General features: G+C 38.0%; 1 protein-coding gene across 5 annotated transcripts in view; it reads right to left on the bottom strand.

Moving 5' to 3' along the window:
- SOX6 (SRY (sex determining region Y)-box 6) overlaps positions 1 to 13,139 on the bottom strand; it is a 532,017-nt gene that overhangs the window by 33,312 nt on the left and 485,566 nt on the right. The window lies entirely within an intron of this gene.

The following is a 13,139-nucleotide window of genomic DNA, read 5'->3' as shown; positions in this document are numbered from 1 at the left end:
TATTGAAGCTATCTAGATCAATAAATTCACCAAATAAACTAGAGAGAGAGGATGAGAATGTGTGTGTGTGTGTGAGAGAGAGAGAGAGAGAGAGAGATGGGAATAGAAAGGCCTAGTTATATATAATGTACACATAAAAAATTCCACTGGGCACTTTGGAAACAAACTTTTTATTTTTATTAATTTAATTTAATTTAATTTAATTTTACTTTTTGAGACAGAGTCTCACTCTGTCACCCAGGCTGGAGTGCAGTGTGGTGATCTTGGTTTACTGCAGTCTCCGCCTCCTGGGTTGAAGCAATTCTCCTGCCTCAGCCTATTGAGTAACTGGGATTACAGACGTGAGCCACCACGCCCAGCTAATCTTGTGTGTGTGCGTATTTTTAGTAGAGACAGGGTTTCACCATGTTGGCTAGGCTGGTCTTGAACTCCTGGCCTCAAATGATCTGCCTGCCTTGGCCTCCCAAAGTGCTGGGGTTACAGGATGAGCCACTGCTCTCGGCTGGAAACAAACATTTCATTAATCAGAGTACCAAAGTATTTCTTTAAAGAGCAATTTACCTTTTTTATAGACTAGGCCAGAGGTCGATTTCTAGGATAGGAACACCAGGTGTACTAAGTAACTTTGCATAAAATAATATTTACAAAGTGCCTTCACTAATTACATTATCTTCGTCCTCATTACAATCTTTTAAAATGAGTAGGAAGGCAGATATCTTCTCACCCACTTTATGAATGAGGAAAGTAAGACTCAGAGACATAATAGCACCTTCCCCTGATTAACCATTTGCTGATAACACGAAGCAGAGCCAGATCTAGAACCTAGATCTTCTGACTTTCAGCCTAGTACATCACCCCTTCACCAAAGCTACCCTAATCACTATTCGGCAATCTGAAACAACTCTGAATTTCAAAGCCCACCATTTCTTGGCTGGAACATTATTTTCCCCCTTTAAGGATGCCACTTCCCTGCCCAGCTAAGCATATTAGAAGAGCCCATTACCAGTTATGAAGTTCATGCCATTGTCTAATTGTTCTCTGAAATACTGCCCCACCAAAGATGCAAGGGCATGTAGATAAAGCACTAAGGACTAAAATTATAGCTAGGATTAAAACAATGCTAAATTAATGCATTCCTTGGTTACAGGATTATGAGCAAGTGTTATTGTGGATAAGACTTCTATTTTTTTTTCTATTAGAAACTCCATTCTCTTTAAAAGATCAACAAGAGGAACCAAAGGGAATTCCCTAAGGTCAGCTCTGAGGAAACATAAACCTCTAATTCAATAACTCTGCTACTGCTCTGAAAAAGGGCTTTATTATTGCAACATCCATATGGAGCCAATTGGACATTAATGACTAATCAATCCCTCCCCTTTCTATTCTACTTAAAGTGTCACAAACCATGTTTAGATTAGCCCATTTCCTGCTTAGGATTGCTCAAGATGTCTTTTGTTCTTTCAGGACCAGCCTGATGGAGGCAGCTTAAACAAACACACGACCGGAGTGGCGCAGGAGTTATAAAGTGCCATATGTGAATGAACAAAGGGGCTATACTAAAGCCTTTTGTGGTATTTGTTAATGTTTTTCATCTGAGCTTAAAAAGGCTTAATGACTTTGTGGTGAGCTGATGCATGTGGCTGGTGGCTTTGCAAAATGAAGGAAATTCTAATCAGTGATATACCAGTCTGTATTTTCAAGAGTCTCTTTCTTTCAGTTTTGATGCCTGTGTTTACTTTTTAAAAAATTCTCAAGTTATATTTACTTTACACAGATAGCTAAATAGAGTCCTTTATCTTATTTCAACTACAGAATCCCAGGGCAGCTGGGATAACTTATATTCTTTATTTTAATGACCTGAAGGTAGCATAGAGCATCAAATATTCCGCTTATTATCTATATACTGTATTTATACATAGGAGGAGGGCTTACAAGCTGTTGAGCCCAGGTAAAAAGGCATCATTTAAGTTTGAACCAGTTTTCAGGACAACTGGGCTTAGGTTCAAGAAGATGCCCTTGGAGAATAAAGAGGCTGGTAAAAAGCTGGTAGACTGAATAATTCGTGTTGTTCAGCAGCTTTTGGCTTTATCTAACTCTAGCTCCTGTCATAGACTCTACGTGAAATTAAGAAGTGCAAAGCAAGATGAAGCAGGTCTCAGGAGTTAGTTAACAAAGATACTACTAAATTCATTCTCTCATTTCAATCTTTATCAATTGCCTTAGCCTTCACTATCTTTGCTGGACTATTATAAAAACTAGCCTTCCGGCTGATATTCTTACACCCAGTTTTAAATCCTTTAACCTCCACTTAAATACCTCCTCCTAATTTCAGCCAGAATGATCTGTCACAAATGCAATTCGGACTAGGCCACTGCTATATTTAAAACACTTCAATGGCTCCCTCATGCCCACAAGATGAAGTTCACACTCCTTAGTACAGTACGGATGGCTTTTCGTGACCTGGCCCTCTGACTATGGCTCCAGTACCAGCTCTGGCTACTCTGCTTGGAACATTTTTTGTGTTATAACACTGAACTACTTTCAGTTCTCTACACGCTGTGTTGAGTGTGTACACACTAGGAATCTGAGTTTTCTCCCTCCTTTCCTGAAATTACCTGGCCATCTTGCAATCACTCATTATTGAAGACTCGTTTCAGGGATTATTTATCCCATGAAAGTCTTACCTGGTTGCCAGGTTAGAATAAGTAGCCTAGGCTCTGACAGGTGGCACCCTATGTGTACCTCCATCTTAACATTTGCTATATTTTATCCAAATTACCAGTTTTATGTACCTACTTTCTTTTCTAGACTATGTACCCCGAAACAGTGGTAACTGCATTGTGTCTTATCTTTAGCTGCTACCCTTATCCCCAGGGTCTAGTAGCCAGGATGGCATAAGGTAAATACTCAAATGCTTACTAGTACAGTATAGTGGACATCTTCAACAGTGAGAATTTTAGAGTGAGTCTCTAATGCCCACATGTTCTATTAGAACCTGGGAATTTCTGAAATCAGATCTTGTAGAAATTTAATTTTATTTCTTATATTCTGTTAAGTGTCCTTTCTTGAAACATCTATAAAATAAGAATAATTTTGATGTGAAAAATGTACCCATAGTTGTTGTGTGGGACTCACAGATTATTGGTTCCAATCTTACTTTCTTTGATTGACTAGCCACACTGTACAGTTTTGAGATGTCAGCCTCCCTACTTCTAGAAAAACCTTGGAAGGATGGCAAGGCATGTCTGAGACTTTTGGAAATATTAAATCTGAAAACTATTCTAATGATGTAGGGTGTGTGCATATATATATATATATATATATATGCAGTCAAGTAAGCATACATTAGGACTTTCCTTAAATATCAGATTCATTATAAAATAGATAAAATACACTCACTGAATTAGAGAACTCTAACAGGAGAGGGATGTTAAAGACTACCTAATCCATACTCCTCATTCCAAATGAGGAAACTTTGAGATTTAGAGAGATTAAAATTGTCCAAGTTTCACAGTTAATAAATGGCAAAATCACAACGGGCACTCAAATGTAACTATCTCAAATTTCACACTTTCCATCAGAATGAATTTCTTCAATGGTCAGCTGAATTGTTTCAATGGCATCCAAACTTAGCTTTTAAAACTCCTAACATGATTAATTTAACTGGCTGGAATCTGTCTTTCATTAGAATGGAAAATGCAGATTATGGGAGCAGCAGAAACTAATTATTTTTTTAAGGTTAGGGTTAAGGAATGAACAGTACTGAAAGGAGATCACTCAAGGATTTTAGAGATCAATCCAATCTGATGGGCCACCAATACTTCCTCACCCTGAGAACTGGTGAAAGTATTTGAAAAGTGCCTAATATTTCTGTGGTTTAAGGGATTAAAACAACTTTCAGTTTCCATTTCTAATTAAAATTTTCTGCTTTTTAATGAAAACTATAGGAAAAAGCTAATCCAACAAAGGCAACCAATTTAGTTGCTCATCTTGGAGAAAAACAGGAGGCAGCATGGCTCAGATGCCATATAGACAGATCTAGGTTTGAATTGTTGATCTGATCTTTCCTAGCTAAGTAGCCTTGGATAAATTATTTTCTTTCTCTAAACTGTAGTTTCATTTCTCTATAAAAGAGAACTAATAATTTCTACCTTGCAGCATCTTTGTGAGAAATAAATGGGCATACATGTAAATTTCCTAGCACAGTGACTGGAACCCAATACCTACTCACTAAGCAGTAGTTCCTTTTAGAAATAGGTAGCAGTAATAATGGCAACAGAAGTAGTAGAATGCTTATTCCAGTACCAAGAACATAGCAGGTGCTTAACTCATATGTGTTCCCTTTGTAGACTTTCCTCATACCTGGGTGATGTTTGCTATATTTTACATTCTACTCTTCAGGGAGTTACTAAATAAACTCTCAAGTTAACTGAAAAATGCAATTTATTCCTTAATGGAGCCTCTTTTCTTCCCAACTGCTAAAAATATATTTCAAAAGGTTCTCTATGATACAGACTAAAATGCAATGACTAGGCATAGGGCTCAACCAAGAAAGACCATCTCACATCTCCGCAGTTCCCATATATGGGAACAGAAGTCAGACCATACTGCTCATACAGAGCCAGAAGAGAGACCATTATCTTGTGAACCTACAGATCAGCTTTTTTTAAAATAAAGGACTCATTGGAATTACAAAGGATTTGAATTATTGACTATGGAATTAAAATAAATGGAGGGCAATGAAGTTTCAGGGACATTTGACAATTGTTTTTCTTCTTCTCCACAAACAGGTCTGTAGCTGTCCAGCATGGAGCAGCTATTATCCTGTTACATTTTGTCCCTATGTAGGATCAACCTTCCCACAGAAGAGTCAGCTTATATTGAAACACCATGAGCAACTTCTCCATCACCAAAGTAAAAAATACATATACATATATTGATACCAGTAAGCTTCAATTTGCATTTCTAATATAAATTTAAAATGATTGAACATATTGCTTATGAAATGCTTTTTTCCAGGTCTGAGACTTGGGATATTACATTTTTGTTCAGAGTTACGTGCCATAGCCTATTCCTAAATGTGGCAGTTTATAGTATATAGCAAATGACGATGCATTCTTACATAACCTTTCCCCTCTGGTACTATGACCTAACTTTGGCATCATTATGTCTCAGGTGTAAATACCCATTGAACAAAAACAATTAAAAAGAAAAACCGCACTCCTAAGTGAGAGGCAAAAGTACAAGACTGATCTGTAAGGCATCGATCAGTCACAGTAGACAGTGAAAATCCTACTTATTGGCATCCAGGAGGAGAGGAGGAAAGGAGTTATTTCTAGTGTGAGTTTGAATGAAAACCCACCTAACACCAGCTAAGCTTTCTCGTGTTATAACATGGAAAGATATCTACTTGAACAACCTCTCTGAAATAATATTAAAGAGAGCAGAGGAATAAAGAGACTTACAGATCTCCAAAAGCAACCTAACTACTGCATTTCCATTATTCTTAACCTCTCTAGTCTAAATCAGTCTTGAATGATTAAAGGTTAATGCATATCTATTTGGTGGTAAAGTCCAAATTCCTCAGCCTGGGAATCAAGGCCCTCCTTAATATGTCACTCATCTATTTCTGTAACATACTCAATTCAACAAATATTTATTAATTGCAAGTATGTGCAAGGCTTTGTGTTGGGCTTGGTGGAGAAGACAAAGATGAAAAAGATGATTCTTCCCTTCTGGAGTTTTCCTATGAAAGTCTATCTGCTTAATGTGTGTGTCTGCTTAGATTATTCCCTCAGCTGAAAGATTTTCCTCTTCTTTTTGCTTATCCAAACCTAGGCTTGTCTCCAGCCACACTTCTATCAGGTTTTCCAGAACCATTGCTGTCCACAAAGCACTGCAGCTTCCTCCTCTAAATAGTAGCCTTTTCTGTTTCTTTAATGATGTACTTGAACATTTAATACCTTAAACTGCTTTGCTTTTTATGTGTAATAAGCTTGTAATCCCAACTACATTACTAGCTCTTGAAGAATATAATGTGGTCTATATTTTTTTAAAAACCTTTCCCTCCATGCCCATAACAGTATGGTGTATATAGGAGATAATCAGTACATTACAACTTGGTTGAACATATGGGTAAAACTGAAGATTTGGAGGCCATAAGTAGGGACAGATCCTGGTTAGAAAGACCTGGTTCCTAGCACCGGAGATTCAGTCTATAGAGACCCACCTCTAAAGAGGTAGAAAATAGACAGCAGATAAATGAGTACAGGCAGTGATAGAAAAGCAGAACAAAATAAGAAGAGCAATCTAGAAAGAGACATTCAAAAACAGTCATGCATTGCTTAACGATGAGGATACCTTAAATGAATCCTTGGGCAATTTTGTCATTGTGCAAACATCATAGAATGTACTTACCAAACCTAGATGGTATAGTCTACTGTACACCTAGGCTATATGGTATAGTCCATCGCTCCTAGACTACAAACACATACAGCATGTTACTGTACTGAATACTGTAGGCAATGGCAACACAACGGTAAGTATTTGTGTAATTTGTTTAAACATATTTAAACACAGACAGTGTACAGAAAAAATACGGTCCTGTACTCTTATAGGACCACCATCATATATGTGGGCCATCATTGACTTAAATGTCATTAAGTGGTGCGTGACTGTATAAGAAGACCTTGGTTAAGAAAAGATAGGAAGTCAGTAACAGAAACTGGGGGAGGACTGGGTGGGTACTGACTCTTTGGAAAAAGTTTGAAACACAGTTATCAGAACTTGAAGAGCAGGAAAGGGCCAGTTGGTCAAAGTTTGGTCTCAATTCAAATCCTGACCTTAAACAGAGAGAATTTAAAGCACATTCATAACTAGCCTGATGCTCATTAAATCCCATTACCTTAGGTTAGGCTGAATTCCACAGCCTGCAGGTAGAAAGTCAAGTGACTCTTACTGCCAGGAGAGAAGAATCTGGGCAAGGTCCACAATCTCAAAAGCTACAGTCAGTCCAAATATGTCAGACAGAACTCTATCAGTCAGGGTTTAATCTAATGTGCTGGTTTATGTGAAGCAGACATACATACCGCTGAGGAAGCGAGGACTGATTTTGCAGTCCCATCAGGAACATATGCTAGCTATTCTTGTCTTGGGTCTAATTTTCATGGTAGATAGTATTAATCTTTCATTGCTCAGTTGCTGTAGCAAGCTGGAGAAGTACAGTCATTACTCAGTATCTGAGAGAGATTAGTTCCAGGACCCCCTACAGATACCAAAATCCTCAGATGCCCAAGTCCCTTATATAAAATGGTGTAATCCCTGCACATATCCTCCCACATACCTGAAACAATCTCTAGATTACTTATGTTACCTTATACAATGTAAATACTACGTAAATAGTTGTTACATGGCATTGTTTAGGAAATAATCACATGGAAAAAGTCTGTACATGTTCAGTACAGACACAACCAGCCATTTTTTTGTGTGAATTTTTTTTATCTACTGTCGATTGAATCTACAGATGCAGAACTTGCAGATACAGACAGCAGACTATATTTCTATGCGATTCAGTAATGACGTAGACTGGCATTTCTTCCCCAGGGTAAAGAATATTCAGTCAGAAAAGTAGATCTTTTTGAGATAATTATTCATACTGCCATTGACACTTCTTTAGAAAAGGCAGCCCAATGAGAAACCAGCTATCTGGTAGGGCTAGATTCCTCACTAAAGAGAGGCTGGGTCTTTGATTGGGCTTTCTATCCTAAGCAACAATAAGCAGCAGGTTGAGTTCCTTTTATGGAGTATTAGGAGATGGAGTTATACAAGAATCTTGACATTTCACTATCTTGCCCCATCAGGACTATACATCACTCGGAGGGTTCAATGGAAATTGTTTTCTACCAACATTAAAAGTTATTTGGGAGCTTTTAAGACACAGCAAATATATTTTTTTAAGAGAAGTTTATTTGCTTGTTTAAGAGAGCTGCACTTTATATATAGTGCTGATATAAACTGGTGCACAGGATCCTCTAAAACTGTTTATATCCACAGTAAAATACATTTTTGTGATACTCATACAACAGAGTTAGTCCAGAGCCCAGGGCTTTGTGGGCTCTGCTTATATCCCAGCCTCTGTGGCTGTTACTCCTTTTCACCAGGTCTTAGGCCTTCCTCACCACCCATCCTGGCCTCAGTCAACAGTCTGCCGGTTCTATAGAGACGCAATTGCCTATTCATTTCTCTGAAATGCCTGGACACCATTTTGGGTAGGTATGGAAAGCCAGACTCATACGCCCACAGCATAGTTCTAGTTAATGTTCCCTCTGATTTACCTGAGTCTTATCTTTTTACATGTATAATTTCTCATCTTTTATTCCTGGTATCTAGCAGTTGGATACCTTCTTGGGCAAAGGTATATCATCTCTGATATAATTACACAATAATTGTATTTATTTTTATTATTGCATCATCCCTAATTGATACTTATTATATTCTAGTTGCCTTGAAGGTGAATGGCTTCAATTATATAGCAGTAAAATAATAAAGTTTTAAAAACTGTCAACTAGAATCCATCTAGACCAACTTCCTCATTGACAGATGAGAAAATTTAGCGGAAGAAAATGACTTGCCAAGGATGGAACAACCAGAATTTAAGTCTTCTAGCCCTTAAGCAAATATCTGAAGGCATGTCAAATGAAGAAATGATAAGTTTTATTGCTAGGGTCTAGAAATCAGACTGGAACCAATGGGTAGAAGTTACAAGAAAATGAGGCAAATTTTAGTTATAAATTGTTAACAAACAGCTAATTGAATGAGGATGAGCCTCTCAAGAAGTGGTCAGTATTCTGTCTTCAGACTCTCAGAGACATTTGAACAAATATAAAACAACTACTTGTCAGGGATATGAGAAGTGATTTCTTGGCCTGAATTACAGATTTGATGACCTCTCTCCTTTATTTCAAATTTGAGAATCCAAGAGTTGCAATGTAAGGCACTGCATTCTGGTAGGCTTGAACTAATGATCTTTATGCAGTTATAGCATTTAAACCCCACCCCACATTAGGCTACAGTTTGCCTCTGCTGCCTTGAATGAGTCATGTATCATAGAGTCAATCTTTTCTACCAGGAATAAGGATCTAGGAAGGGTAGGGGAATGAGGAAAACTTCAACACTTTCCAAGTATGTGGATCAAAGAATGAGCAGGATTTTTAAGAGAGGGTATTCATATTAAGAAGTGTGTTTTAAAGAAAAGAAGAACTATTGCAATCTCTGCTATTTGTCTTAAACAAAGAGCTTAAGCTGAAAATAATAAAACTATCCTGAGATATAAAACTTAGAAGCAAATGGAGGTACACACACACACACACACACACACACACACACACACAAATAAAGCTTCAGAAGGGTAATGTCATCTTGGCTGTGTTCCAGTTCACAAATTCAGTATAAATCTATATAATGCTTCTGAAAAAATGTGAGTGCAATAGTCCCAAAAGAGGGTATTCTTGGTACACATATCTATTTCCATTTGAATCAATGCAAAGTTTTAATACATGGAGGACAGCACATCATTCCAGTTCTGATGCAGGGTCCAACAGTCTGGCCAAAGATAATCCCTTTCAGAGCTCATCCATAAATTCTAGGCTTATCTTTCACTATGCCCCAAATCAAAATGAGGTACAACCTCTCAATAAGGCTGGGACAGAGTAATTGATGTGAAAATTGTTTTAAAGGTGTTAGAAGAATGTTTTCTTAAACAAACCATACAGCAAAACAGAAACAAAAGAAAAGTATCCCTTTAGAAACCCCAGGTATAAGAGAAAAAAGAAACAGGATGGAAAAGAATATATTTAAAAAGCTGAGTCTCAACTATTGTTGCTGGAGAAAAGGAGAGCCGAGAGAAAGAGGAGGGAGCCATCTGTGAAGGTAATTGGGAAATACTACTGGAGAGATCTTCTCATTAACAAAAAGGAAAGCTCAAGGAACATGAAAACTCAATTCAGCAAGTGGCACAAATACAACCTCTAAGCCATTACTCTCCTCTTTTACTTCTCTAAAAAAAATCCCTAAATGGAACCTATGATAGATAGATCATCTTTCTGATAAGAAATTCACTCAGTGTTTTATGAAGATTCTAATAATAATCGCAGACTTGGAAAGGACCTTAGATGAAGTCAAATCCAACGTACCTCTTTTAAAAGATAAAGAAACTTAAGCCCAGAGGTTCTTGTTTTTAGTCGTTTGGCAAAGGAACTTCAACTCAAATCTCCCATTAAACAGGCTAGAACTCTTTCTAGTCTATAGGCAACCTTGAAATTAGGAGAGCTGGAATAAGAATTGCACTCTTGCCTAAGCAGAATAAGAAAAGGGGCAATGCCATACGAAAAGTCCATAAAAAGTTCAACAGCTGTTCACTATTCTTAATTATATGGTGACAGACTCAACTAATCAAGCCCTCTCTTCCTTACATGTCCTACATACGAGCTAACAAATTATGTATACTCAATACATGTTAAGACTTCAACTGCTTCAAAGTATAACACAACCTTAAACATGTTTCCTAAGTCCCCGGCACCAGTGAATTTGTAGTTTTATAAATATCATGGTGAACAAGAAATGCTGTCTTGTCACATTCAAGCCAAATAACAGCTGGACTTTAAAAATAAAATTTTGAAGGCATTTGCCTTTTATATTTTTAATTTCTGTTTTCCTTGCCTATGGTTTTGTCATATGATTTTGATGAGTGGTTAATACACATCCACAGCTGCCTCTTTTGGTGACCTTTTCCTCACTGTCTCCAGGCTCAGGGCTATGAAGCATGTCTACAAGTTGCTTACTAAGTGATATTGTCATTTTCATGGCTGACAGACATTTTTCTGGGAAGCCTGGTGGAAGCAGGGCCTCATCTTCTGGGTTGGCTTACTTTCGTCACTTCAGAAGCCCCACAGGAGGATGGGGTAGATGTGCAGGGAGGGCATAGCCCCTTAAAATTGCTGTTTCAAAGCCAGAGGAAACCTGTCTGGACTGAGGGAGAAGACATCTGGGCCAGAGGCACAGTAGTTACCTATCAACTCAGCCCCGCTAAGGAGCTCTCACTCCGAATCCTCTATAGAGCACAAAGAAGTCCTGATCTTCTTGGCGCTTTTCTCCATGATAATTATGTGTGTACATATTTCCCTTTTAATCTTCTGTCTTTCCTCACTAGACCATATGTTTAAAGAGGTCAAGGACATCTCTGCTTTGCTTCCCATCGTTTGTTCTAAGTCTAGTTTAGGGGCTGGCACATGGTAGGCACTCAAGAAATGTTGGCTGGTTGTTTTTTTAGACCAAAGACTAAGTGAAGGAGCAAATAACTTTTTTAGTTATTCTGATACTTTAGTTTCTTCTTAATCTTACTGTTAAGGGAAATATGAAGGAACAAAGTAGAGAAAGTATCATGTGTACCTGTTATCTACTCTGACTTTAATATGAAGTGTAACTCCAGCAGACTTTGCAATCAGCTCAGCCTTGAACAGATGCCAGGATACATCCTTAAGTCAGCAGAAGGCTGCTACCCATGCTAGCAGTCCTCACAGAAGCACTGCACTTTGGTCGGTATTAGAACAGGTAACTTGACTCCATTCATGAACCCCCAAAAGCACATGAGGTCTCAATGGCAACTTCTGGGCAAGCTTCTGAAGGGAGGTTTTCACATGCTCCTTAAGCTCCTGGGCCACTACAGCCCTTCTACGATGACACTCATCAGGCACTGCTGCTATGTGTGACAGAGTAACATGAGAGCTGGCATATGGCATGACTTACTATATTTAGGGCAGAGGAAATGGGCTGTACTGAGGAAGGTCACAAGGAGTTTGTTCAGAAAAAAGAAGGGACCATGTGTTTCTACATATACAGTAGGGGGCAGTATGGCAGGCTGCTTGAGAGAATCTCAGCTCTAACCTTAATATGTGGCTCATAGTGAGTAATTTAATTATTCTCAGCCTCAGTTTTCTCACCTGTAAAACGGAAAAAGTAATACCTTCTTCACAATGTGTATAAGGATTAAATGAGAAAATGGGGGTAAAAAGCTTAACATATTCTCTAGTATATAAACGCTTGATAAAAATGTTTTCTAAAAACAAAACAACCAGGGAAATTGGTTTGAATCTAGACAATCCAGGCGTTGAATAGAATATCCAAAAATATTTATATACAGTATGTTTCTCTAGAGTTAAATTTTTAACTTTTTCCTTTTATATAGTTAATAACTCAGACCATGATTTTTAACTTACCAAGCACATGATATCACTAACTAGATAATGACATTACAGAGAGATAACTGACTATATTTACACCAAATATGCAGTTAAGGAAGCAAATGAAAAAAAGTGAATGACAAATTGAGAAAAGTCTTTGACAGCACAGGTAAGGTGATAGAGCTCTGTAACGACCAGTCTGTTGTCAAATAAATAGACTGAATACTCCAAAGTAATGAAAAATATTTATTTCATTACATATGGTCAACAATTTAGGTACTCTACAGTACCGTCTCCCAATAAAATTGAGATGGGCCGGACCTGAAGTGCTTCCACACAGGCTTTTAGATCAGCCACAATTTCTGTGTTGCAGTCAGATGGTTAACTGTGCAAGTAACATCATTTGGACTTCCTGGCTTCCTAGGTAGAGGAACCTCAACCCTTATCAGTGGAAAACCTGCACTTTTAAGTGCCTATGAAAATATCGGGCTGTTGATAGACATTCTTCAAGGAAGACAGCAAGCATATTTTGAGTCCTCTTTATGCCTCCCTTCCTACCTATCTTCCCTCTTCCTTGTTCCTTTCTTTCCTTTCTCTTCTCTTCCCCTCCCTCCCTCCCTCTTTACTCCCATATACATATACACATCCTAATCAGAATTTATTTTAACACCTTGTCTCCCAAACTATCATCAAACATTAGTCTTTCCTACTAGTATGAAAAATTATCATTCTGAAAACTTTCTGAAGGGCTTCCTAATGTCTAATACTACTCATCTCTGAGTCCTCATTCCAGGGATTTCTGGGCTGCCTGGGATGGCCCCAGGCTCTCACTAGAAGCCATGCCCAGTTTAGATGCTGCTATGAAGTGTCTTCATGTGTTTTCAAGGGATTAGGGTCCTGGAA

This window comes from Mandrillus leucophaeus, unplaced genomic scaffold, assembly GCF_000951045.1.
Source record: "Mandrillus leucophaeus isolate KB7577 unplaced genomic scaffold, Mleu.le_1.0 Scaffold599, whole genome shotgun sequence".
In the NCBI taxonomy this organism is placed as follows: domain Eukaryota; kingdom Metazoa; phylum Chordata; class Mammalia; order Primates; family Cercopithecidae; genus Mandrillus; species Mandrillus leucophaeus.
This window is presented reverse-complemented; position numbering and strand designations above follow the sequence as displayed.